Consider the following 23820-nt stretch of genomic DNA (forward strand, 5'->3'; position numbering starts at 1 on the left):
TATATATATATATATATATATAAATACATACACACACACATATATATATATATATATATATATATATATATATATATATATATATATATATATATATATATATATATATATATATATATATATATATAATATAAGCAGAATGAAGCTTGGCCTCTGTCACTGAAAGATTATCGGTATTACACATGTGAAAATATATATAATACATATTACGTTTCGTTTATCATTATGAAATACCTAAATTCATATCGACCGAATATATATCTATATATATATATATATATATATATATATATATATATATATATATATATATATATATATATATATACCGTTACATGTAAGTTTATTCTCTCTGAGAAACGAAATTTCTTAGGAAATTTTATGATACGATGTTTTTCTCTCTGTCTGTTTATCTCTTCCTCTCGGGATGTTTTCGTTGCCTGTGAATATATCCAAGCTCTCGGATGCTTTCGTAAAAGGGTTTTATTTTTTCTTTTTAACTCCTCCAACGTAATGCATTCTTGTTCCTTGTATTCGCCGAGTTTCTTTTTTTTTTTTTTACTAAAAATTTTGAAGCGTTGGACGAAGAGATGATGTTTTTGTGCTTTGATGCTTCCTTTCGCTCTTGATGCATTTCCTTCTGTCGACGTGAAGGTACATCGTATTCCCGCGTCTCTTTCTTATATTTTCTTTTAATTTACATCTCTAATGACTGATTGATTTTTAAAGTTCAGGCTGTCAAGTCAAGCACTGGGGGACTTTCGGGTATTCAGCGCCTAAGATAGTGTCAAGTGGGAGTTGGAGTGCTCGAACAGCAAGACAGAGAAAGCCAGACAAAAAAAAAAAAAAAAACAAAAAAAGATATGTACAAGGATCAAAAGGTGGAACTTGGGGAAAACGCCGCAGTTGCATGAAAAAGTAATAGTTAGAGAGTTTGGCCACCAAAATTGAAGAAAGGAAGCGGGAATGGAGGTAAATTAAAAGGCTAAATAATGGATGCAGCTGAGGGTCGAATGGACGATGCAAAGACCCTTTAGCAATGCATACAGTACATCACGTGAAGTGCACTGACGGTGCTACCTCCCTACGGGCTTACATACATCTCTGATGCTTTGGTAGCTGAATCAGACAGGGGATAGGAAGGGAGAGACATGGAGGAGTTATAGATTATATATGCTCTTCTTCAGCATATATGCATCGGCATTACTTTTTATTATGTTTCTTCTATTAGACATTCTATTTCGTTTCAACTTATGCTTTTTGTGTCTCAGTCTTTCCTGCCTGACGTGTTGGCGATAATGACGCAATGGCACCCAGCTATAGCAAACTCTATATTGTACACGAGTGCCGTTGGGTCAGCGTCAGCAATGTTAAAGGAAAACATTAGAGCTGTTTACCAAATTTTCATGTTTTATGATAATAATTTTGCATTACTCTATATTGCTCTGTATTACTAAACTGAAAGTAAATATTTACTATGAGAATTTTACAAGATGAAATTCTTCTGAAGTATGCTGAGCGATCGGGTTCCTTGTAATTAATGTTTAACTTTTTATGATGTGAAATTAACTAAAATGTTAAACTACAGAATTTGGAAAAACCATTCAAAACAGGCTCAAAATTCCAGAATTCCATTATTTTCCCAGGGCAAATAAATATAAAAATTCTAAAAATAAAAATACCAAAAATAAAAATACAAAAATAAAAATAAAAACACTATAAAAATACAAAAATAAAAATAAAAACACTAAAAATAAAACTGTAAATTATAAAAATAAAAATAAAAATACTAAAAGTAAAAATAAAAATACTAAAAATAAAAATAAGAGGAATCCATGACAAACTGTTAGTTTAGGTGGGAACGATATACTGCCTTTCATTTGGCAGCTGGAAACAAGCGTAACTCAAATTCTTGGTTTCCGTAGTTGTTTCCACTGAAACCAGCGTCTACAAATAGCCCCCATACTTCATTTATAATTATGGATATGTAGAAAGCGCTCCAGTCTTATACGTTGCTGTTGCAAACTTTCGTAATATTATTGTGTTTCTCTGAGGTTGTATAGAGAATATTTCAAAAAGGATTTAATTTTTTAGTAATTTTGATATTCTACACTAATTTTGAAACAACACAATTTCCCTGGTCGAGTTCAGTTATCTCTGACGTGGCATAAAAAAATGAAAAGGTGGCAGCCAGGCTAAAAAACATAACTTAAAAACGGTGTTAAATTTTGTTTACATTGCAAAACGTTTGCAATATATAAAGGGTCTCTATGCATACTCTAACTAGATAACATACTTTTTAAAAAACGGCTCTTCTGCATTTGGATTAAAGGGAGTTAAGTTAAGGTAAAGAATGTCTGTTTTCTTAGTCATTACTTGGTGGTGTGTACTTTGACGGTGCACTGATCGCTCACGTCTTTAAAATTTTTCTCTTTGATTTTCTCTCTCTCTTTCTACCTCGACTGAGACCCAGAACAGTTGACTGACAAATAGATAAACACTTCACAATCCAGCTCACCAGAGGAACACTGGGTTTAAAAAAAATTGCCCAGTGTTTCTTTTCACAAGGGATCAAAAGATCAAAACCGAGGGTTGTAGGTGGTGAGTTGGGAGAAATTTAATAATTTAATGACACACAAGGAGAGAGAGAGAGAGAGAGAGAGAGAGAGGGGTAGAAAAAGATAGAGACAATGAAAAAGTACTGACAATGAAAAGTACATATGTATAAATTGGCTGTAAGCTAAGTAGCAGGAAAAAGCCATAAAATTTGACCCTCATCAACTCATTTGGAAGGAAAGACGAGACAAGAAGAGTAAAAAGAAGAATACAAGACATGGGAGGAACACCACATATTTTTCTCCATACTGGAAAGCCTTCGTAAATGATCAGATTCGTTGAGGCATTGCAACTGTGAAATAGTAAACGAGCAAACCTTTGTCAAGAATAAACACCACTGTTTAACTGCATGAGGGAAAACAAAATGACGAGCCTTCTTGGAAGAGAACGAAGAGCAGAGGAAATATGTATTTGGAATATTCAATTCACAAGTACCTTCCACAACAACAAATGGATTACAGGGTGCAGTCAGTTCATGGAACATATTGTAACTTGTTTGTCTCTGTAAACAAGTTGATTTCAGATTCCAAACTTGCATCATACCTTAGCAAATGCTTATAAATAGCCAAAGATTCGCTTAAAAAATAGGAGTATTCATTTTCCGCAATGTTGCGCATCCAAATATTTACTAGCTATTCCTAAGACTTTATAAAACAAGATATATTGTTTCATAAGACATTATTTGACAATTGTATTCATATCCAGTTATCAGTCGAGATGAACTAATTCTTGTTCAGTTGATTCTTTTGATACAAATTACATCTGATGATTAAGACTTATGCAATAAGAATGTGACGTCGGAGGGGAAATTTTAGAGAAGCATAAATGATTTACAAATTTAAGATTAATCACTATAATTGTGTGTGTATGTGTGTGCGTGTTGAGAGAGAGAGAGAGAGAGAGAGAGAGAGAGAGAGAGAGAGAGAGAGAGAGAGAGAGAGAGAGAGAGAGAGAGCATGAATTGGAGAGTTAAAAGTAAAAAGCAAAGATTACTTAAGAACTGAGTCCAGAGATATTTATAAGAATGATTTTGCAGTCACACACAAGCAGGCATAATTGGTTCTCTTTGCTTAATGGTTATCGAACATCTTTGGGCCTATTGACCTAAGCATTGAATTTTATATTTGATGATTAGTCGACTGTGCAGGTCGTAGTCACGTTATTGAGGGGCTGGGCTTTAGCAAGCTCATTTCAAAAATTCTTGCTAAGAACCAGAAGGCAAATACCCTCAGGATCTATTCCCGTAAGGGGAGTATGCATACATATACATACATACATATATATATATATATATATATATATATATATATATATATATATATATATATATATATATATATATATGTAATTTTAATGGCCAACAATGCCCTCTTAACTTCTCGAATTCTCAGCGCTTTTTTGGATACGCTTGTTACTACAAAGCCTTAAGATCCAAGTGCAAGAAGTATGAAGAAATTTTGATGCCCGGTATAGGGAAACGAACCTGGGTCCCCTAATTAAAACGAGGTCTAACTGTTGACCTGACCACGAGAATGATAAAAGTCTATTGCCTCTCGTACATATATATACCTGTCGTTTTCAGATACATTTATGTTAAGAGCTGGAATAGACCCATCCTCACCATCATAGCCAAGTGGACAATCGATTTTTATTGCTTTTTAGGCTGAAATATATAAGTAGAATCTACTGGTCACTTTTTACATCGTTCTGATTAGGGGAACGGGTTCATTTCCCGCTACCGGACATCATAATTTCTTCATGTTACTTGCACTTGGATCTTAAGTCTTTGTAGTGACAAGCATATCCAAAAAAGCGCGAACGAGAAGTTAAGAGGGCATTGTGGCTATTACAATTACATATGTATCTGAAAAAGTGACCAGTAGATTCTACATATATATATGTCAGCCTAAAAATCAATAAAAATCGATTGCCCACTTGGCTATGATGGTGAGGATGGGTCTATTCCAGCTCTAATATATGTATATATATATATATATATATATATATATATATATATATATATATATATATATATCTGAAAACGACAGGTATATATATGTACGAGAGGCGATAGACTTTATCCTTCTCATGGTCAGGTCGACAATGGGACCTCGTCCTGATTAGGGGGCCCAGGCTCGTTTCCCGCTACCAGACATCATAATTTCTTCATATTTCTTGCACTTGGATCTTAAGGCTTTGTAGTGGCAAGGGTATCCAAAAATGTGCGAAGAATTCAAGAAGTAAGAGGGCATTGTGGCTATTACAATTATATATGTATCTGGTAAAAAGAGACCAGTAGATTCTACATATATATTTCAGGCTAAAAAGCAATAAAAATCAATTGTCCACTTGGTTATGATGGTGAGGATGGGTCTATTCCAGCTCTAATGTATATATCTGAAAACGACAGGTATATATACGTACAAAAGGCAATAGACTTTTATCCTTCTCATGGTCAGGTCGACAATGGGACCTCATTCTGACTGGGGACCGGGGTTCGTTTCCCACTACCGGACATCATAATTTCTTCATACTTGACCTTGGATCTTAAGGCTTTGTAGTGACAAGGGTATCCAAAAAAAGCACGAAGAATTCAAGAAGTTAAGAGGGCATTGAGGCTATGACAATTACATTTACATAAGTATCTGGTAAAAAGAGACTGGTAGATTCTACATATATCTATATATATGAAAATGGATGTACCTGTATGTATGTATGTGTGTCTGTTCCAGCATAACTCTGAAATGCATTGAGCAATTTCAGACAAACTTGGTATACATATGACTTACTATATGGAAAAGAATACTGTGGGGTAAGACACCACTGGCACCAAAGAGGGTGGAGTTGGGAAGGGGGTTACATGTAAAAATAACCGAAAAAGACAGATATTAGTGTCTAATCCATAGTTTTCGAGATCGCTGAGATGAATAGTGACACTCTTGATGCCCTTCAAGTCCAAGTTCATCCCCGATAGGAACGAGGGTTGAGAAGGGGTGAAAAATAAAATGTCAAAAATGACAGATATTGTGTCTAATCCATACTTTTTGAGGTCACTGAGATGACTAGCAAATCTCTTGATGGCCTTAAGTTCAAGTGTAGCCCCGATAGGAATGGGGGGCGGGGTGTTGGGAAGGGGTGAAATATAAAATGTCAAAAATGCTGGGCAAAATAACTGAAGCAACTATCTTAATAGGAAAGGGAGAGAGAGAGAGAGAGAGAGAGAGAGAGAGAGAGAGAGAGAGAGAGAGAGAGAGAGAGAGAGAGAGAGAGAGTTTATCGGTTGTCATTCAGAGTTTTCCCGGGCAGCGCCGGGTTGGTCAGCTAGTATATGTGTATATATATATATGCATATGTATTTAAATTCACCAATTTTCCGAAAGAGGGTTGGCTTCAAAGAAAAAAAAATTGACACGCTATACCAATGTATGAATTTTGTGAAATTTGGATATACGCCTCAATGAGAACAATCAGTGCATTAAATCGTACTGTACCTTTTACTTTTATCACGTATTCTCTCAGCCCCTTTGATATTAAGACCCTTGTCTTCCCATTACGTCTTCCACATCCTCTATCTTTCACTGTCCAGGTCTTCCTCTCCCTTTGCTTCCTAATAGTTAGAAATTATGCGAACTTTTACACCAGCCTTTATAAAGTCTTCCATTACGGTCACACGAGCAAGCCCTGTCGAAACATTCTTACCCCTTTTTCCGTCATTCGAATTTAACACCCACACCTCATAATGAGAGAGAAAGTAGTAACATGAAGGACCAACTCGATTAAACGAAAATAGGATCCGATCCAATTACCGATGATATCTATGACTAGGTTAAACTTTATCTTACATCTGGCAGCTACAGCAAACGGTTGCTTGAAACTCATATCCACGCATGAATTGACAGGTTTGCTTATAGGTTCTACCTGGGAATGAAAATCAACTCATTTTAATAATTTCATTTTATAAAGTATTAATACGATAATATTGACTAAAAAAAAGGTAATAATATATTTTGGCACTAGCCGTTGGGTGCAGTATGCCGGCTGACAATTGATAACATTTCCCGACCTGACCTTAAGCCCTACGTGCATGGAAGCTTAATACCGCCAGTACTGCATATAGCATATGCTCATGAAATGAACATGAGAAACGTATAAAAAAATCCCTTAAATCTTTTACGCATGACATTTTCTTTTCGTGAAAAATAACGGTCACAGCGAGTTTCCAAGGTGGAATAAAAAGCCCTCCACAAAATGCTGCGTAGGAATTATGCAGCATTTTCATGACAAGAGAGAGAGAGAGAGAGAGAGAGAGAGAGAGAGAGAGAGAGAGAGAGAGAGAGAGAGAGAGAGAGAGAGAGAGAGACGTGGGGGAAGCTGATAGTATGTGCAGAAACGGTAAAATGAAGGAAAAAATGTAACAGGAGAAGAAGAATAGAAAAGTAGTGTGAAAGAAAAAGAGTGAAGGAATAGAAGTAATAGACAGACAAAGAGCGAAGTATTAAGCGAATAAATATAAAGGTCTGGATGGCAAAACAATTGTACGAGAATGCACAAAAGGCTGAAAACATAATGATAATGAAATAAAAAATCGCACATAATCAACTTTGATGAATATAGGAGCGATCACTCGAATGTAAAATACATAAGAGTAGTAAAGGGAATAGTAAAGGGAATAGGAGAAACTGCTCTAAATACAGACAGATTTTTGTCATTTATTTCTTTCATTAATACATTTGGTTATCAGTGAATACACCCGACCAGAAATAGCAGTCATGCTTCTATGGTCCATGTTCATTAAAGAAAGCCTGAAATTTATGCCTATAATAATTTCCAAATGCTGTTTCAACACAAATGGAAAGACTTCTGTAAAGAAGGATTCAAACGTCGTTTTGTCTGTATCCATACAGCAGTACCTGATATAATCCTATGCTGGAACTCCGAATCTGTTCATATTTTGAAGTTTACATTTATTGATAAAAAGCAGAGAGCGGAATCTGGGTCACTGATTTTTATGTGGGCAAATAGCATAGTTGATTGTAGATGATCAGTAGAAGTTGTGAGGACAGGTGAATAATTTTGAAGACCTTTTTATATAGGCGGTTAAAGATTGGAAGGAGCAAGTTCGGACTGCTAATGTCTGGAGAAGCTGAAATAGAAAATTGAACAGGATTTGTGGAGTAGATATAAAGACAAATAAAATTTGATGCACTTAATAAATAGCGCCTGCTTAATTTGATTATTTAATTAGGTGTCTGAACACCTGTATTCATGTATACCACCACAAATAATAATGAAATGATAAACAAAAGAGCATCAGCAGTGCGAACGTTTGAAATAAACAAGTGATTAGAGCGCAGCCCTTTACTGAATTAGTGTTTATGGCGGAGAAAATGGGAGGCAATACCTCCTCTTCTTTTTCCCTACCAGATCTTACCTCTCCGTATATTTACAGAGGAGCAAATTCTCTTATGGAGCACCTAGTTATACTTCCTGGCATCATTCATTTCTTAAGATTTTCCTGATATTATTTAACATTTTTTTTCGTTCCTCCTTTCTTCTAATTCCATTGCGGCCACATCTGCTATTAGGTTCCGGCAAGAACGTTTTGGAGTGAAACTTTGACGTTTCCAAACTTGGGCGTCTAGGGTTTAGGATGCTGTTGTTTTGTGAGTATCCTATGGAGGGGAGGTTAAGGCAAAGATGGTTGAAATAGGGGATGATACGAACTGAATGAGGAGCAACAGTAAGAAGGAAGATAGGTGGGTATGAACAGGAAAGAGGGGCAATTTGAAGAATGCGTAAATGGGAAGAGAGTATAAAGGAAGTGAAGAAGAAAATGATATAGAAAATCAGAAGGGATAAAAAGAGAATGAAGAAGGATAATAAGATTAGTTGAATACAGGAGAATATAAAGAAAGCAATAATAACGGAAATACAAAGATGATTCAAATAAGAGACATATTATTTTTTCTGACTGTTTTATGAGATAGGAATAATATGAATAAAAATAAATACAAAAGGAAAAGTAGCAAGACCTACACAATTAAGAAACAGAGGCTTAGTTAATTACTCTAGAAAAGGCATACTGTACACACACACATATATACATACACACACGTATATGTACTGAGAATATAAATCATTCATTAAGGCAGCTGTACCTAACATATAATGTTAAAGCCTTTTCAGCACACTGCTCGAGTTCATATCCCGTTAAATTGAGTTAGGTTCAAAGTTCAGACACTGTCAGATACAGGGGTGATGTCTGCTTTTGTGATGGTAATATCAATAACTATAAAAAGTTTTTAGTTGTCCTTTTCATTCCGAGATTAAGTGAAAGCGCTCATAGTTATACAGTACAATAGGAGCATACTTGAGAGAATGGACAGTATGATTCGATGTACAACTGAACAATTAGATTTCATTAATTTATAAAGAAACATAATTCACCGGATTATTGTGTCCTGATACAATTTGAAATCATCAGTGAAAATCCCTTCGATAATATATCTAAGTCATCTTAGTCACATGTCACATTTTACGGTTTTAGAAATTAATTTTGGAAATTTGTTCAAGATTTGTTTTAGATCAATATCTGATGCTGTTTCAGCTCACCTCAAGGGTGAAAAATTATTCAGTGGCGCAGTATCACTTCTGGTTTAACAGTTTCTCCAAAAACGTTGGGGATCAGATTTTCCCCAAGTTATATGATCTCCCACATTGAAAGAGATGATGGGAAGTAAATAAAATATGAATTAGTCCCGCTAAACTTAATGATGATCTGACGAAAAAGTGATGTAGCACACGCAAGTACGCTATAATATAATACTAATAATGGCAATACTCGCTGGTATGCAAGGCGTATAGACTGCCGGCTCAGGCTCAGTTTAAGTACCCAGATTCCAACTTCTTTAATGACTTGTGTGGATCAGAGGCTGTGCCCTTGCATTTCATTAGTGTCATAGATTCGATCCCGATGTAAGGTATAAATTCATTAAAAATAATAGTAATAATGAATGTGTCCCTCTATATTTTTCCCGTGTAACAGTAAAATCTAAAAATAAGGAACGCCACGTTTAAGCTAACCATGAATTGGCCTGTTGTCAGATTCTCTCACCAGTGCTTCCAGTAAAGCAAAATGAAGGTACCTGGATCCGGTCTTCAAGACGATACGTTATATTCTATGGGTTAGAATTTGCCGTTTCGACCCTCTCATATTTTACTGTTATTCTTGGCGGTGTTTGTACACCAATAATGATAACAGTAGGATAGAAAATACACTTCATGTCTGTCCGTGTATTTGCAATTTAACCTGGACGATATTTTTTGGGATATATTGACGATATGCTTTCCATAGAGCAAAATCACCGATGAATATTTCCATCAAGTTATATCAGAATCTTCAGCTTTCAGAGACACGAAATGGAAACATAACCTCCAAAGGTTGATGTGAAAATGGTGCATCTGAACCTAGTTTACAGTCGAAGATTCGCCATGAAAGTTACAGAGAGAAATCGAAGGCATTTGTTACAGGAAGGAAGAGCCATGTGACGTTCATAGCACCCACTGGCTGAAGGGCGAACCTTCGACATTGACATCAAAGATTTTTATCTTATCCTGATTCCTTCTGAGGTCTCTCATAATTATTTCTAGTGATTCACCTTTTTTACTCTCATTTCTTTATCAGGAGTGTCGTCTCAAGTGTTTCCTCGTGAGTTTATATCATAGTATGTTTTCTGTATGACTTTTTTTATTTGTTTACATATTCCCTCTATATTTCTGAATTTGTTTGAGTTTTGTAACAGTGCTATGTATGTTAATTCACTGAGATGCCTAATATATCCATATACTGCCGAAAGTTTAAAACAGTACATTTTCTTAATACTGTCATGAGACATTCCCTTTCTTCTCACTTGCCAATTGCATACTTCCCAGGTAAAGCTTTGCGTATAGAAAAGGAATGGATGTACTTGATATCCATTACTCTCATCGTTCTAAATATATATATTCTAGCTGACAACCCGGCGCTGCCAGGGAAATCTCTGAATGACAACCGATAAACTGTCTCTTACTCTCATTCCTGGTAAGATAGTTGCTTCAGTCACATTACCCAGAACTTTGACATTTTACAGTATATTTCACCACTTCTCACCCCCCATTCCTATCTGGGCTGAACTTGGACTTGAAGGGCATTGGGAGTTTCACTATTCATCTCAGCGACCTCAAAAACTATGGATTAGGCACTAATATCAGTAGTTTTTGGTTATTTTTACATGTCACCACCTTCCCACCCCTTCTCAACCTCTTCCTATCAGGACTGAACTTGGACTTAAGGGGGTCAGGAGTGTCACTATTCTTCTCAACGACCTCGAAAACTATGGATTAGACACTAATATCTGTCATTTTCAGTTGTTTTTACATCACCCCTTCCCACCCTCCCCCTTCCTATCAGGGCTGAACTTTGACTTGAAGGGCATCGGGAGTGTCACTATTCATCTCAGCAACTTCGAAAGCTATGGACTAGACACTAATATCTGTCATTTTCGATTATTTTTACATGTCACCCCCTTCCCACCCCGCTACCTATTGAGGCTGAACTTGGACTTAAAGGGCATCGGGAGTGTCACTATTCTTCTCAGGAGCCTCAAAAACTATGGATTAGACACTAATACCTGTCGTTTTGGTTATTTTTACATGTCACCACCTTCCCACCCCACTCCCTATCGGGGCTGAACTTGGGCTTAAAGGACACCGGGAGTGTCACTATTCATCTCAGCAATCTTGAAAACTATGGATTAGACATTAATATCTGTCGTTTTCTGTAATTTTTACATTTCACCCCCTTCCTACACCCCACTTTGGTACCAGTGATGTCTTACACCCACAGTGTTCTTGCCCGGATGATGAATCATATTAGACCAAGTTTGGTTGAAATCACTCAATGCATTTCAGAGTGTATGTGGATCATACACACTTACATACATCCATATATATATATATATATATATATATATATATATATATATATATATATATATATATATACACACACAACACACGCACATATATATATACACATATGTATATACTGTATACACTATATGTATGTATAAATGAGCTTGTAACATTGAGGAATAACAACTACAGTAATGAATGGAAAGAATGAATCTCTTTGTTTCTTTATTTACAAACTGTTTTATCAAGCAAATATCATTCCGTTTCGAAGTGAAATGTAATTCAGTCTAGTGAAAATAAACAGGTATGCATAAGCTTCATGTCCTCCTTGCTCTAGAAATCTAAGAGTTTGTTCAGGAATGTACGTCTTGTGTTCCTATCTTCTAAGTTCCTCTTATCACTGTGCATGATCTTGTAATGAAGGTTTCGCTTGTATGTAGTCAAGTTTATCTCTCAAAACTTTCCTAGTCGAATCTGAATGACAACATAGAGTCGAACTGTGCTTAAAGACTGAAGGATAAGAAGGTGGACGACGGGGGATGCTGGAAACTATGGCTTTGGTAGGTAGAAAGACGTAAGAAAAAATCCTGTAAGTGAAAACTTTAGAGGATCGGTAGGATGAACGAAAGGAAAGTTTGGAAAATTTGAAATTTTTCTGAGCATGGAAAAGTTCGGGTGACACGAAGCGTAGTTTAGAGGTGTAACTCAATGCATGATTATTTTTGAACTGTATTTGTCATCTGTTCTTTTCTACTATGTTTTGTAAACTAAGGGACGAAAAATAACGGAATCTAGAGAGAGAGAGAGACAGAGAGAGAGAGAGAGAGAGAGAGAGAGAGAGAGAGAGAGAGAGAGAGAGAGAGAGTTAATGAAATTTTTTGTTCAGGAGATTGAAGAAATAGACCAAAAGGTCAAATCAACGTGGAAAAAATAAATTAGGATTTTGATACTAGCTTTCTTGAAGTACCAGCGGAATCAGAAACCTGATATATGGTAGATGAAAAAATACAGTATTTGTAATATCAATTAATAATAGGTAATTTTTAAGTGACGGATGGATTCGGGAAGAAAGTCTTCAGTATTTCATGAAGTAAAAGGTGATGGAGGTGAAAGAACAAGGTATAAAAATACGCAAATCAAAAATAACGCAGAAATAAATGGCAATGAAGGACATTTTGTAAAACTACTCTGAAGGAAAACAATCTAAAGTTAAAACTGAACTAAAAAATAAGGAAATTTTGGCATAATAAATGATATCGAGCATAGCAAAGAGCAAACGCAAGGAGCATTACAAACAGTTTCCGACTTTTCTGTTTTACTAAATACACTGCATTTATGGATATACAGTAAAGGTTCCGATTACCTCTCTGCCTGTTACCACCGTAGTCATTTTATACATAAATATGTAAAAATATTATACATAAATGTGTGTATATATATATATATATATATATATATATATATATATATATATATATATATAATATATATATATATATATATATATATATATATATATATATATATATATATATATATATATATATATATATATATATATATATATATATATATATATATTCATGATGTTGCCTTGTAATATGTACATCTTCCTATAGTTTTGATATATTTACTCTTCAATTTATCATGTGTTGTGTAATAATAATAACTGTCGAAATATCATATGTAGTGTATTGTCAGATCTCAAAAGAGTTAGTGATTAAGATAACTTAACAGCGTAATTTAGAATTAATAATACTTTTTTAACAGTAATGTAGTGTATGAGCAACATGTGTGTGTCGTAGCAAAGGGCTTGTTTCACTTCAGTTGTCGTCGAGAAGAATAAAGTGATGACAGGTCGAGAGATACAATAGCTGCTCCGTTCTGGACACCAACTTGGGTTTTTCATTTTATTTTTAAAACATGCCAGACATAATTAGCCAGTTGCAGTCTGTTTTGATCATGTTAAGATTTCTGTTAAAGCTTTGTCTTATACGAGAAGAAGACGAATGGTTTTGCAATGTTACATATATTGTTCTGATTGCATCCCATACAATTTTCTGGTAAAGATGTATAACTTTTGAGAAATATGAACAAGTGTTGCACTGAAGCACATGTCTCGATTGTTTACGTCATCTTCCTTCTAGAATTTTCTCTTGTATCTCGTTCTCAAAATGCCTTAATGACGTCATCTTATTGTTTTATTTCCTATTGGAATCCTAAAATTTGCTCATTCTGATTTGAGAGACTGTTAATGTTGGTTCCCTCTATCTCTCTCTCTCTCTTTCTTCAAAAGAGAGAAATTTTAATGTAAGATATTTGTGGTCACTGGTACTAATCTTAGCTTTTGAGATCTGAATTTAGGAAAAAGTTGTAACGGCGCCCAACAAAAAAGTATGTTTTGTGAATCTAAAGCAGCTGTGATTTTACAAAGGTTTTCACAAGCTTGTGTAAGGTAAAGTGAATTTTACTTATTATTACCATGGTATAATAGGGAACATTAAAAGAATTTTTACCTAAGTGAAATTACTATTGATAAATCTTTTGTGTATTCTTGTGTTTGCAATCTCTTGATTTTTCACATTTTATATTTTGGTGATTTAACATTTATTTACTGTTACGTGTTGGGCTTGGCTGATGAGTTTATTAATGAATTACTGTAATTTATGGGACCCTGCGTCGCCAATGGCACACGTAACCTGCCAATTGAAGCTAAAGTTAACTTCAAAGACAGACAATGACTTAATTGAATAAGGTTACTAGTCGGGGAAAACAATATATGGGATAACAGATTACTCTGCAACAAATCGATTACATAAAACCCCTTTACTTCCTAGTTAGACCTGACAAAGAAAGAATGTGCGGGGATAGCGGGGAAATTTTATGAACAATTGGTCAGCGTCTGACACAGTCAATTCTCCCTGCTCCTGTCAGACAATATAACGCAATGAATGGCTGTACTACTATATATCATACGCAGTTTTAGTACTGGTAAAGGCTATTTCTCTTCCAGACAATGGGATCGAGACACAAGGCTGCCTGAATGCTGAAATTTACTTACTTAACTTTCCCTAATTCCTACTTACTGCACGGGAATAGTTTACAGTGTCACTATGCAATATTAATTATTCTTACACTAGACTTCATAAAAGAAATATGTTTATACCAGGTTCTCATAGATGGTGGTGAAGTGGTGAAAACAAAGGAAAATGGAAATACAGGGAAAAGATATTAGCAAGTCAACGAAAATTTGGCAAATTTCAAACTTACCGTTGACGTGGGTCACTTGCGCATGCAACTAACAATCAGAAGTCTTGAAAATACCTGTTTCTGCCTCACTAGCACCAATGAAACAGTAAGAGGGCAAGCACAAAGAATTAGTACACACAACGCATGTGACTCACGCGATAGCAAGTTTCTCTCTGAGCTCTTTCGGGGTCAAAACAGGGCGGCTGTAGCGCTGGGCTGTTTGTTCGCATCAGTATGCCTATGCCTCCGGCAGTCTGAAAATTTGACAAAACATTGCCGAATGCATGGGACAGAGCAAAAGAAAGCTTAAGACCACCCTTACTAGAGGTTAGCCTACTTGGTGAACTCTCCCTATGGGTTCAGCCCCTAATGCTAACCTATTCCTGCTAAAGACGTTATTTTTTTAAAAACACACAGCCTACCTCTGCCTGCTGAGCTTCCTGTCTTTGTTAGAATGATATTTTGACTAAATAATGCAGAGAGGGAGAACAGCAGAATATTTTTTTTTAAATTACTTAGAATTTTAAATATTTCTTGATAATTTAACATTGCATGCTTGATTTAATTTCATTTACTAAGATTTTCTGTTCAAATCTTGAGTAATTCTTGATAGTTTAAATTTTGCTTGATTAACTTAATTTCTTGATAAATTAAAGTCTTTGTGATTTAGTTTTGTTTAATAATTTAACTCAAGAATTGATTAAATTTTGTGTTGTTTCCAAGTAATAGTAAATTTTTTCAGATTGTGAATTCAAATGATAAATTTTGAATTTAAAAATACATTTTTTTATTCAAAATTTTTAAAAACAGTGTTTAATTTATTGACCACCAGTAAATAGGATTAATTGTGTGCGTAAGGAAAAGTGATAAACATTTTTTGTTCCTTTAGTTTTGCCGAAGTGAATTTAGACCAGGGAAACAATTACAGTTGTTTGATGAGAGTTCAGGTATCTGGTTGGAGTGAGGTACATTACTGAATTTTGTGATTAGTTGTGTATTAACCAGGTACTTGGGACGAATCGTGACTAATATATATATATATATATATATATATATATATATATATATATATATATATATATATATATATATATATATATATATATACATATTCACAGTAAAAGTATCACCATCGCAATACTTGAAAGCTGCAAAAGTTAAAAATTATGCCAAAATATTTCTAATTACACGAAAACCAAAAGAAAAGCAATGCTTGTAAAAAAAACGCTAAAATTCAGAAGATTGCAACGAGTAAAAAGGCTAAAAAGATCCATACAGTCTTTGGCACAAAGTAAAATACAAAAAACTAAGCGTTCATCACTGGACCCTTTACACGCCCGGAAAAATACGTTATGCAGTAAATGGGCCCAGAGCTGCGAGAGTATTACACAGAAAATGCTAACAAATGCGGGGATGAGTAAAGTACTAAGCTGAAGTTATGTGTGAAGTACTGACCGAGAAAAAACTTCCATCAGTTACTTGGTTTGTCGCTAACTATAATGGCCGTTTTATATATACAATATATATATATATATATATATATATATATATATATATATATATATATATACATACATGTATATATAAAATATATATATATATATATATATATATATATATATATATATATATATATATATATATATATATATATATATATAACACAACATTTCTGGTTTATGAAATGAATTTATTCTCACTCAGAAAATCAATTAATTTCATCAACGCTTGTACATATCTTTTGTGTCTAATGATGGAAATGATTACTTTTTGCAGCTTGAGATGTTTTAAGAGAAGAGATTGATAAAAGTATGAATAGAAATTGAGATTGCAGAAGAAGCAAACTACGATCATAGCATAACAAGAATCATAAGCAAAGAGAAAAACAGAATACTGTCTAAGGAACTTTAGCGGAGTAAACGCGAGAGAAGAATCACCCGGATAGATCGGCAAGGTGGTATATATATGTGGATGCAAATGAAAACAAAAGGTAAGTGAAAGAGAAAAAAAAAACAAACCCTTTAAAGAACAGAAAGCAGTTCAAGGAAATCTAATGCATAATAACAGAGCTGTCACTATTTAAGTTTCAACAGAGTCCGAAAATAACTCGAATCGAAGGAAGGAGTTAAAAGAATAATGAAATCTGCAGCAGATCACTTATTGTCAAATGAAATCGCAGGAAGAGCTGTGATCGTTTTATAACAGACACTACCGGTTGAGGGAAATCTGAATATTATCATTACTTTTAGCAGTAGTAGTAGTAGTAGTAGTAGTAGTAGTAGTAGTAGTAGTAGTAGTAGTAGTACTGTCAGGAGTAGTAGTAACAGAAATAGTATTAGCAGTATTAGCATGCTTTTTCTTTGTTGTTGAAACTAGGTTTAGGCAGGTTTATGGCTAGTCATAATTTTTCCAAAAGATACATTTTTATACCCTAACCTAATTTTAACGTTACGGGTAGGTTTGAAGGCCAAATTTCCTCATTTTCATCGAGGTAAAAGGTCTCTGATCTAAAAAATCGACTGAATGTTCCAAAGATAATGTTTTAGACATTTCTGGCAATGACTTTTTCCAGTGTCTGAGGTCAATGAAAAGGTCGACATTTGTTTTTCTCAAGCTGACATAAAAGTTGGTTGGTGGATAACTGGGAGTTTAATTATTAGTTTTCATTGTAATTTAACCAGCTCAGCTAAGTCTTAGCCTAAAATTTGGTCAAGTTCTGCATTATTATATACTATTTCTCATCTTCCTCAGACTTCTTATAACGTAGCTTTTTCACTTATATATACATATATATATATATATATATATATATATATATATATATATATATATATATATATATATATATATATATACATATATATATATATATATATATATTTTTTTTAAGTGGTTCACTGTGCAGTGCACGTGGGGCATTCAGAATTAAAAATGCGAGAAAATCCTTTATTATCAGGTTTTTTTCGTCATTTTCTTTTAACCAGGAGCATAGAGAATATCAAACCTGGAAGAAACTTCAAGTGAAAAAAGGAGAAAAGCACTATTGAGTAAAATGACTTGACATTTTAAACTGAAAAAAAGTATTGCAACAAAGAGAAACACAAAACATATTCTGCAAAAAGTAGAGGCAAGACAGAAATATGATGCACATAAAGCCTAAGCTTTGTGACTAAGAATAATCTTACAGACTGTGAGGTCAATTACCGAAAGGTGTAAAACTCAAACAAAGGAGAAGGAAACAAGAACAATTCTTTCCAAATTAAGAATACCCACGGGGCAAATATGAGAAAGTGGATTGAAGAGAACTGCGGACGGGGAAAGAATGTTAAGCAGAGTATAGAACATTAACTTATATTTGGCGTGGTTTTGTGAATATAATATATATATATATATATATATATATATATATATATATATATATATATATATATATATATATATATTATGTTTGTATATATATATATATATATATATATATATATATATATATATATATATATATATATATAAATTTATTTCTTATTAGCAGCCACAATGATCTCTTAACTTTATCACAAGAGAGAGAGAGAGAGAGAGAGAGAGAGAGAGAGAGAGAGAGAGAGGGGAGCAAAAAAAAGGTCCGAAAGTAAAGAAAAGCTATACAGAAATGGAAGCACTATAAGGAAAAAATAAATTCAGATCGGTTACCAAGAGAACAGAATAGAAATAGACTTGGTGAATTTTATTCCTCATCCATCCACCTCTCAAAACCATCCATAAAAAGACATTTGAAGAGAGGAAGGTGAGAGAAAAAGAGAAAAAGATAAAAAAACACCATGAAGAATAACATATTTCGAAATAGTCTTAGCAAATGATTGTCTGTTTCAGCGTTCCAATTATACATTGGTAAAATGGGGAACCTTTCATGTATATAAGCAACATTATTCAAAGTGAATATGAGAATCATAAAAACAAGTTTTCCAGGAAGACGCGAGAATGAAAAAGGAAAAGACACTTTTAAGCAATCATTTTACATATATATTCCAGAGAACGCATTTGATCTCGCTAGAAAATTGATAAAAGACCATACAATTATTAAAGCCGAGACGCGTAACCTTTATTTAGTTTAAAATTAGCAGAAGAATCTCTTCCACAGATCATTATATAATCTACTGATATTTCTTACTCTGTTTGATCGGGTGAGGCTAATTCTTTAAAAGCTAAGCTCAGATATTTTTTCTGTCAACAAATATAAAAGTAAATGATGAAAAATGCAACAAATAAAGCACTGATAAAACTTCAATATAGAAAAAATAAGCTTTTGGGTAAAAGCAAGTAAAATGAATATGAGAGACAGGAAATTCCTTCCAAGAAGTGAAATATGGGAGAGGAGAATGAAAGCCATTTGCGGCATTTGAAAGAGCAAAGCCTAATTTACCACACGTGTTAATAGCAGAGAAAGTATCCACAGGTTGGGTAGATGTGGATGACGTCCAGCAAAGCAGCGACTACAGAAACAGTGAATTGAGCTCTATCACTGTACAGGTACAAGCCAAGACTCAAAGTCAGAACTGAAGCAGTGAAAAAAAAGTCTTTAAATGTGCACTCGTGTTAAAAGCAGGTACGAGATTATGAGCACTGACCAAGAGAAGGGCGTTTGAGAGGCAAAATACACAAGCGAGAGAAAGATATTAAAAATTTTTTCATGTTTGTTGCTTTAACGTTGAGCCTGACTTTCGTATTGCAATATATAACGGTTGGCTGGCCTTAAACGTGCATGGGTTCTTGACCAAAGGCCGCTCGTAAGTATGGAAAGCTGTGAAAGGGAGTAAGAGGTCTGGTGTGGACCGCTAAAATCTTCCATCCTCTAGAGACTATATATTAAGTTACTTGAAATAATATCTGAAACTTATTTCTACTTTCCATTCTTTTAACCTCTGACGGCAGTCACGATATATTCCAGATTCATTACAACTACCGGTGTAATTCTCAAATTTTACTTCAATGAAATCCAATTTAGTGCTTTTAGAATATCAGAAGGAAGCCCATAGACTGTCTCACAAAAGAGCCGAGAACGGTTTGCTGAAAACAATGAAAGTAGATGGGCAGCGCCACAGGCGGCTACTCGAAGAACTACCTCTAGCAACCGAGGAAAAGGTCTCGTCCAATTACTGAATAGAAATATATTCTTAGCTTGTCATATCTCAGGCGCCTCTGGCAGAGCAATGATTGAGGGAATAAACCACATCCTTTAAGGGAGGAAAATAATGCATATGGATCAGAGTGATTCCATGAAATGTAGCAATAACTGTCGAGGCAAGATGAAGAGAGAGAGAGAGAGAGAGAGAGAGAGAGAGAGAGAGAGAGAGAGAGAGAGAGAGAGAGAGAGAGAGTCAAAGTGTTATATAACCTACGCTCAATAATCAAACTTTATAAATTATTTCTATATATATTAAGTTCTCTTGATGCTAAAAGAACGACCTCTATGAATAGATCAAAAAGTTCACTTTTTATGTCTGTATATTGTAGTAGAGAATCCAACAGCAAAACCTGAAACTGTATATTATATAAATTTAACTTTATAGAAAGACTAGGAAATCGAAGTCTGGCAATTTTATGTCTGCAAATAACAGAGTAGACTTTAGTTGGTAAGAAGAGCTTAAAGAGGTTGGTGGCTGATAACAGTGCTTTTATAAAGAAAAAGCTGAATATCAGAAAGACTAAAGTTATGAAAGCTAACGGCAATAAACAGCATTCATTTGGTAGATATGGCTACCGAGAACTTGCATAGATATTAAGGAATTAACGTTACTACCTGACGTCGATGAAATTAAAGTTGTTTAGTATACTGTACATTAAAAGAACAGCTGTTTTGTGGATGTATTTGAGTAGAAGAGTGGTAATTTAAATTTAAGTATAGTTTGAAATGTGAAATGGTTGAGAAATTCTTCCATGAAACGTAACGCGTAGGGCAGAAAAATAGAGGCTATTACTTTCTTTCTTTCTTTCCATTCGCACCGCTTCCTTTGACAACAGAAGAGAAAATATTTGATCAGTATTTCTTATTTCTAAATCTTTGCATCCTTCACTTCACAGCACTATTACCAAGACTGAATGTAGCTCTTATGCCTTATTTTGATAGTTCCTCCTTTCCCTCCCATTCCATTGCAGCCAGACTGGATGGCAGGATGGAAAGAACGTCGAGGAGTGAAAATTAAACGGTTAATTTCAGCCTCTCAGATCTGGGAAGCGATTGTTCCCTCCGAATTTCCCCTAAAGGAAAGGTTGGGAGGCGGGGGCTTGGGAGGGAGGGAGAGGCGGTTTATCGGTGTGGTATGCAATGGGATTAGGGCACCCAGATATAGGAGAGCGGTATGAGGTTCACAGAGAGGACAGAATAAAGGGGTTAGCGCAATGAATAAGAAAGAAGTACAACGTAATAAACCAGAATTAGAAAATGACAAGAAACAAAAATGGCGAAAGCAAAGAGAAGGGAATATTAAGACGACTAAAAGAGAAAGAGGGAACATCGGTTTCCTATTCAAGAAGAGGGCACACTGCCACCAACAAAAAAATAAAATGATCATAGACTGAGCTAAATATGGAAAATAAACGCGGATTATAACTGAATATAAGGTTATATAACAAGGAAGCTAAACGTAAAAAAAAAAAAAAAAAAAAAAGACAAATTGAGAGACTGGTAAAACTAAGTGTAAGGTATTAACATATCCATTAAGATTTAGCGTGATCTCCACAATGAAACAGTCAAGCCTTCAATGACTCTTGGCAGTATGTTGGGCCGTGAGTCAATGAAATTTTCCCCATGTTTCATAAAATTCACTACCCACCTGCTAACAAACAGGCCAACGGACAAAAATCCTGAATAAAACAAAATGATCTCATAAACAAAAGTAAAAGTGGAAATCCTGAATGCAGTTTTCAACATCCAGAATAAATAATTCGGTTCCATTTTTATTTCTCATGACCCCGTTATCAAGTCGTCTTGTATTGATTCTAGTGTTAGTTTTATTTCCTATTCCATTTCAGCTGTTCCATAAGTTTCACTTTGTATTCTTCGTTCTATTTTTTTTTATCGTTTCCAACCAAATAAAATTCCTCGTTCATTCATAAATGCATGAAAATAAAATAAACTGCTGATTTTCAAAAACAGCGCACTCTGTAAATTGGCTCTTGTTTCGGGGTTCGAAAACGTTTGTCCCGTTTGCCTGAAATATCCATCCACTAACGAGTGTTTTAACAGCAGGCATTCCTTGGTGTTTCATGTTGGCTCTCTTTTTTCTCAATTTCATTTTCCGACATTCCCAGTATTCTCTCTTGCATAAAGCATGAATTTTCTTTGGGTGGAATTTTAAATATGTGCTGAGAGGAATGTAACTATAATACGAATTTCTAAATATTGATAAATTTATTATGTTTTTGTTAAGATGAGGTAAGCGGTAGAGGGATGGTGCTTGTATCAGATAAAACAGAAAGGAAAAGGGAGGTTAAGGAAACGAAAAATTGATAAGGAAAGAAGTGAGAACCAGACTGCAGAGAGATGAGATGTCTTTTTCTGGAATACTCTGGAGAAAAACAATCCATTAAGCAGTTTTATTCCAGTGTTAACAATATAAGAAGTACGGACAATTGGTAACCGCTAGGAGAAAGATTAAGGAAATAAGTGGTGAAAAGAGAGAAAAGCATAAGCAACCCTAACAAACAGACTAGGAATTGCTTAGTTAAAATTTTTCTTTTAGGAGAAGAAGCAAACATGATCAGGCTGATGATAGGATATTCGAAACCTCCACTAATCAGGGTTTTATTGGTCACACAGTACTTGCACAAAGAATATTACAAACAATTATAATTGTATTATAGAATGAGCGTAGGAACTTTGAATTTCAAAATCATTTTTTGATGTCAGAGAGAGAGAGAGAGAGAGAGAGAGAGAGAGGGAATGAACAGTACTGGTCAGGTAATGGAAAATAGACAGATTAAAAGGATAAAGAACGGGAGGAATATATATGATTGCTGTTTTGCATAATACAGGTCAAGGGGAAGAAGAATGATGAAGGCATAATGCAAGGGTTAGGAAAAAGAAAGAAGCAGATGACATAACAAGAAGAGATTTACAAGAAAAATGAAAACAAACAAAACAGTAAACAGGAAAGAACCTCAGTTTACAGAGAGGAGGTGAAAAGGAAAATTGGAGCAGAAAAGAAGCTAAAAATTAGGAAAAAAAGCATCTTCAAAGAACAAGAAATAATCAACTTCAGCTCATATCTTAACTGAGGATTCAAGGTAATTTGCAATAAAAAAATGACTGAAATCGAGAACTTGGATGAGAATAAACTATGCAGCAGATCATTTCGACGGATAAAATTGCAGGACCAAGTATGCTTTCTCTATATTAACTATAAGAGGGAGATAACTGACTAATATTATATATTTTTTCTAAAAGTTGAAACAAGATTATCTTTATCAATTCTACCTGATGCAGATTCTTTTGAGTAGGAATTTAGCAAAGGACTAAAAAAGGTTAATCATACAATGGGAAGTCTGGATAAGATTTAGAAATTAAGGTTAAAATTGCACAGGTAAGATTATACATCGGTCTAGAGAGTTACCTATTGTTACACGGATATTAGGTGATATGATTTTAAGATTTCATATTAAGAAAGCTTGGAGGGACGGGCAGAACTATGTACCATCGAAATATCCCGACTAATTTCTGCCACCTATGCCAAGCGTATTGCTGAATGCTAACAGGATGCAAGATGGCGCATCAATTTGGCCTTGTTTTTGATGGTCTGCGTCATGTCTTTTCTGGAGACAATACTTATTTATCATCTCTAGATCTCTTCTAAAATAAATAAGAAAGCAAGCATTATTTCCAGGTATTTCTTTCTTAAATACAAAAATCTCGGGAGGCGTGTGACTTCTAAATAACAATGGGTATGCAGAAGCTTTTAAGACGTGACAGTAATTTCGCCATATCTATACGTTTAGGTAGTAGCAATAAAT

Source organism: Macrobrachium rosenbergii, chromosome 24 (assembly GCF_040412425.1).
Source record: "Macrobrachium rosenbergii isolate ZJJX-2024 chromosome 24, ASM4041242v1, whole genome shotgun sequence".
NCBI classification, from domain to species: Eukaryota; Metazoa; Arthropoda; class Malacostraca; order Decapoda; family Palaemonidae; genus Macrobrachium; species Macrobrachium rosenbergii.